Source organism: Aethalodelphis obliquidens, unplaced genomic scaffold, assembly GCF_003676395.1.
Source record: "Aethalodelphis obliquidens isolate GAN/ISIS:26980383/991018 unplaced genomic scaffold, ASM367639v1 scaffold12, whole genome shotgun sequence".
Classification (NCBI taxonomy): Eukaryota; Metazoa; Chordata; class Mammalia; order Artiodactyla; family Delphinidae; genus Aethalodelphis; species Aethalodelphis obliquidens.
In genome coordinates this window covers 16,889,871-16,896,139 of record NW_020837956.1, presented here as the reverse complement: position 1 = coordinate 16,896,139, position 6,269 = coordinate 16,889,871, and the positions used below count along the sequence as shown (strand labels likewise).

General features: G+C 38.7%; 1 pseudogene; it reads right to left on the bottom strand.

The window, feature by feature from the left end:
- Positions 1 to 5,013: 5,013 nt before the first annotated feature.
- On the bottom strand, positions 5,014 to 5,964 carry LOC113624135 (developmental pluripotency-associated protein 2 pseudogene; annotated as a pseudogene).
- Between the last annotated feature and the right edge of the window lie 305 nt (positions 5,965 to 6,269).

Here is a 6,269-nt window from a genome sequence, read left to right as displayed (position 1 = left end):
TATGCCAGTGCCATAATGTTTTAATTACTATAGCTTTGTAATGTAGTTTGAAATAAAGAAGTGTGATGCCTCCAGTTTTGTTCTTTCTCAAGATTTGTTTGGCTATTTGGGGCTTTTTGTGGTTCCATACGTATTTTAGGATTGTTTCTTCTATTTCTGTGAAAAATGCCATTGAAGTTTTGATAGGATTGCAATGAATCTGCAGATGGCTCTGGGTAGTATGGACATTTTAATAATATGATCTATGAATAGGAAATATTTTTTCCTTTATTTGTGTCTTCTTCAATTTCATCTTATAGTTTTCAATGTACAGATCTTTCATCTCCTTGTTTAAATTTATTCCTAAGTATTTTATTGTCTGATGATTTGTAAATTTCTTAATTTCTTTTTCTGATAGTTAATTAGTGTATATAAACACAACTGATTGTTGTATATTGATTTTGTATTTTTCAACTTTTCTGAATTTGTTTATTAGATCTAACAGTGTTTTTGGTGGAATCTTTAGGGTTTTCTATATATAATGTCATCTATAAAGAGAGAAAATTTTACTTCTTCCTATTGGATTTGGGTGCCTCTTATTTCTTTTTCTTGTCTAATTGCTTTGGCTAGGACTTTCCATGTACTGTGTTGATTAAGAGTGGTGGGAGTTGGCATCCTTGTCTTGTTCTTGATCTTAGAGGAAAAGCTTCTAGCTTTTCACCATTGAGTAAGATGTTAGCTATGGGTTTGTCATATATGGCTTTATTTTTTTAAATTGTTTTTTATTTTTTAATTTTTGGCTGCACCACGCAGCATGCAGGACCTTCCCCAAGCAGGGATCAAACCTGTGTCCCCTGAATTGGGAGCACAGAGGCTTAACCACTGGACCGCCAGGGAAGTCCATATATGGCTTTATTGTGTTGAAGTACGTTCCTTTTATACCCAGTTTGAGAGTTTTTTTTACCATGAAAGTATGTTGAATTTTGTCAAATGCTTTTTCTACATCTACTGAGATGAATATATAATTTTTGTCCTTCATTTTGTTAATGTGGTGTATCACATTGATTGATTTGCTGATGTTGAACCATCCTGCATCCCTGGAATAAATCCCACTTGATCATGAAGTATGATCCTTTTAATATACCGTTGAATTTGGTTTGCTAACATTTTTCTGAGGATTTTTGTGTCTGTGTTCATCAGGGATACTGGCCTGTAATTTTCTTTCTTTGTGGTTTCCTTGTTTGGTTTTAGTATCAGGGTAATGCTGGCCTTGTAAAATGAGTTTGTAAGTCTTCCCCCCTCTTCAGTTTTTTGTAAGAGAGTGAGAAGGATTGATAATTTTTCTTTCTTTCTTTCTTTTTTTTTTTTGTGGTACGCGGGCTTCTCACTGTTGTGGCCTCTCCCATGGCCAGTGGCCATGGCTCACGGGCCCAGCTGCTCTGCGGCATGTGGGATCTTCCCGAACTGGGTCACGAACCCGTGTCCTCTGCATCGGCAGGCGGACTCTCAACCACTGCGCCACCAGGGAAGCCCTTTTCTTTGTTTTTTTCTTTTTTTGATAATTTTTCTTTTAAAGTTTGGTAGATTTCACCAGTGAATCCATCTAGCCCTGAGCTTTTGTTCTGTTGGAAGATTTTTGACTACTAATTCAATCTCCTTACTTATAAGAAATACATTTCATAAGGCTATAGCTGCCTTAGATAGTGATTTCTGTGATGGATCTGGGCAAAGTCAAAGTCAATTGAAAACCTCTGGAAAGGATTCACCCTTCTCAATGCCATGAAGAGCACTCATGATTCACGGCAAGAGGTCAAAATATCAATATGAACAGGAGTTTGGAAGAAATTGATTTCAACCCTCATTTGTCCCATGATGCTAGGAAGCCTCATTCCTAGGTCAGGTGAGGATTTTGTTGATAGGCCATTTATGTGCTATATTTGGATTAGGCCCTGTTAATAACCTAAATATTCTCTGGATCATGTCTTACTAGTCTACTATGATTCAGGAAATGTTTTCCCTTGTTGCTTCTTTCTATATCTAGAGTTGAACTATTACAATTAACTTTATATAAAGCTATATATTTGATCAATTGCCTCAAGATGTTTAGCCATCATTAGTTTTGTTGGAGACCTGGTTACACAAAAAAGAAACAACAATCTTTTAAGATAGGCTGGATATAAATAATATAGCTAATAACATTAATAAGGTCCTAAGTAGGGATTTAAGCCATGAGCTTCCAGAACCAAACCAGATCCTTAAAAGATCACCAAGACTAGGAAGTGGCTCTCTTAAGGCAGAAATTTGATTTTTCATGTGGATCTTTAAATATGTTACATTAGAGGATTAGGTGGCGTGAAAATGCAACATTCAGTTTGAATTATGGTACCGGTGCCTCCTTGAGATGCTGTAAGGATATGGAGGGCCATGTGATTTTGTAATACTGCTTTTCTCATCATAGAGACCTCAGAATTCAGGTCTGAATTGGCCTGATTACTGCCATTTAAGGGCAGTTGGGTGAATTTTATTAAGGCTTTGATGTGGGCAAATACATCTTCCAGTCCTACTGAAGGCAGAAAAATAGCTGCTAAATGATCATAGCAATGAAATACAGAACTTTTGATCCATCAGGCTTGTGTTAATGGTAAATTTGCCAGTCATTTCTAAATTGGCATGCGTGTGGTCTTGAGCCCAGGGGAATTCTAGGGTACATCTTCCTATCCATCGTGGTGGAAGCCAGGGTCGCAAATTGGTGCTGTAAAGCCGTTGAATTCCATTAGATACAACCCAGTATATTTCCGTTTGCCTGACCCAGGCTGTTCCATAGCATTCGTTACCTTTAAAAGAAATGATATGTTGGCATATTTCATAAGGGACCCAGCCTAATTTTCTAGTGTTTTTAGGCTGATTACCTTTAGTATGATTTAATTGTTCCCACCATGGAGGGGGAGGGGATTTAAAATTAAATGACCATAGCCTGGTGTTAGCCATCTAAATCTATCTTAAAACCAAGGGAGAGTCTCTCTTAATAATTGAGAAATTATATTCTTTGACTGAAATTTAGCTCATTGCACTGATTGAGCTTGAGTAACTTTATTTATTTTTATTTTTTACTTATTTTTTAATTTTTTTGCGGTACACGGGCCTCTCACTGTTGTGGCCTCTCCTGTTGCCGAGCACAGGCTCCGGACGCGCAGGCTCAGCGGCCATGGCTCACGGGCCCAGCCGCTCCGCGGCACGTGGGATCTTCCTGGACCGGGGCACGAACCCGTGTCCCCTGCATTGGCAGGTGGACTCTCAACTACTGCGCCACCAGGAAAGCCCGAGCTTGAGTAACTTAAAAAGAAAATTCATATTTATGGTCAGTGTCAGAGTGAGTATGATTGATTGGCCAAGTGAGGGGATCCCATGTAGTAACATCAGTAGTGGCCCAAAGAGAACTACTTCTTCTGAAATAAATTTTCTAAGGGCCATCCCATCAGAGCCTTGGAGAGGAGAAATCCACAAATGTATACCAGGAATACTGGACATAGGTAATTGACCACAGACTCAACAATTGGGTTGATTTCTAAAATTTGCAAAGGGTTGTGCGCATAATAGAAAAACATTGATTCATATGCAAAAGTCCAAGAAATAAAGAAAACACTATAAATAGTCATTCAGGTCAGGTCTGGCATCTTGAGATACCTGTCTACTTCTGATGCTGTCTTCTTCTTGTCCTGTTTTGTGTGTCATTTCTACTCTGTTTGACTATTGTTTTAAGGTGAGTTTGAGGTCAACAGTTCTCTCTATAGATCATTCTGGTGCAGTGGCCCTTTTTTAAGTGGGAAATATAAATCTAAGAATTAATTCCTTTTAGTTTCTCTGCCCATGAGCTAGTTAAGTGTACCTGATAGGGGTCCTTCCATCTAGGATGGAGAGAGTCCTTTATTTTTATTTATTTAATTTTTTTGTTTATAGAAGCTTTATTCATAATTGCCAAAACTTGGAAGCAACCAAGGTGGCCTTCAATATGTGAATGGATAAATTATGGTACACCCAAACAATGGAGTATTCAGCATTAAAAAGTGGGCAATCCAGCCATGAAAAAACATGAAAGAATTTTAAATACATTTCCTGTTGTGAAAGAAGTCAATCTGAAAAGGCTACTGTATGATTCCAAATGTATGACATTCTGTAAAGAGGCAAAGCTATGCCGACAGGAAGATCAGTGGTCTGGAGCTGGGGGGAGAAAGTATTAAATAGGTGGAGCACAGAACATTTTTATAGCACAGTGAAACTATTTTGTATGACACTGAAATGATGAGTATGTCATTATACATTGGTCAAAACCCATAGAGTGTACAACACAAAGAATGAACCCTAATATAAACTATGGGCTTTGGGTGACAATGATGGGTCAATGTAGGTTCAACAACTGTGCCTCTCGGGGGCAGGATGTTGATAGTAGAGGAAATGGGGTGGGGAGGAGGGGTGGTATTTGAGAATTCTGTACTTTCTGCTCAATTTTTCTGAAAGCTTAAAACTGCTAAAAAAACAAAAATCTATTAACTAAAATAAAACCAAATTACATTCTATATAGCTAGTACTTGAAGCAGCAGTAACAGTCATTTTTTGGTAAACCTCAGTACAGAATCCAGACATTCCCATCTGTACTTAAGGCATCAGGCAACATTGAGGATGGCGAGGACAGAGCATAGCAATCATTGGGATGCAAGTCACTTTAACTGTGGGCTCTCCATCATTTATCTCTCTTTTTTTTTTTCATGATTACTAGTAAGGAGTTTGAATCATAATCAAAGACTTCCCAACAAACAAAAGTCCAGGACTAGATGGCTTCACTGGTGTATTCTAACAAACATTTTTTTATATTGAGGTAAAATTGGTATATAACGTTATGTTACAGGTGTACAACATAGTAATTCGATATTTGTGTACACTACAAAACTGATATAAGTCTAGTTACCATCATTACCATACAATTACCCCCCTTCACACATTTCATCCACACCCCACCCCTTCCCTTCCGCTAACCATTTATTTTGTATTAAGACATGGCCCATCTAAAAGCAACGATGTTGGTATGTCCAAACCAGGTTTCTTCCTCTTCCCCATTCCAATTAATCTTTTCATAATTTTCTTATTCCTCTTAGCACATTCGGGACATAACATATTATCTTCTAGGTCTGGGGATGGGAAAGTGCAGGCAGGTAACATGAAGAGAGAAATCATCCTCCTGGGAGTGTTAGGCACCCAGGTCTGACCTGCATGGAACTGCAGGCGAACCCATCCTTCTGTGTCTGCCAAGAGTGGTCTGCCATGGACCACACACCACCGGACACCGGAAGCTTGCGGCAGAAAGGACTCAACAGAGGTAGGCAGGGGACGTGAATTTACAGCCTTAGGTTGAACAGCTCTTGCAGCAACTCTTGACCATGCTGCCAACATGGCTGCCTGAGCTGAAGTTATCACTTCAACCATGTTAGTCCTTTCCTCATTCTCACTCATCTTCCTTTTCTGAACACTTGCTGTCTTGGTCACCGTCTTGTGTTTTCCTGGACATGACTGCAGTCTGGCCTCCCGTGATGATTCAGGAATATACTGATCTTTTTCAGGATAAGCATGTTTCTGGAGTCTCAGATAAACCTCTATTTTCTGACCATCGGTACTCAAATTAAGTTGTTGGCACCATTTCCGCAAAGTATCCTGACTCACGTTGTTAATTGGAGGCAATATGGTTGGCAAGGGATAAATAGGTTTACTACAACTAGATTTTGGGCAAGCTTTGAACTGTTCATCTGTTTGAGGAGGATGAACTTGGTCATCTGAACTCAGTGACTCCACTTTGACTTCTGAAGTTGAAGAAACACTTGGTTCCATTAGATGGTCTTCAACAATTTCCTCATTGACTGGAATCAATGTAAGAACCATATTTTCTTCACCTAAGACCTCTTCAAAGAAATTCTTCTCACAATTTGGGTGTGCCATTCCAAGGAACTCTCAGAGAAAGGCAGAGCCGGCAATGTTAAGGATATCTGCAATTTAATCCTCTTAACCTCGAGAGAGTCTTTTAAATGATGCCTTCCAGTAGACATAATCTGTTGGTTGCAGTTCGTGGAGCATTTTATCTTCATCCAAAAATAGGTTACTAGGATAAGCTTCAGAAACAAATTTAGAATGTCCTTTTAGTAATTCAATTAAACCATACAGTAATGCAACATAGTAACAAGGAGCCATCTAGGAAGTGAGTCTTAGGCAGTAAATTCAAAACCTCAAAGACAGTTAACAACATT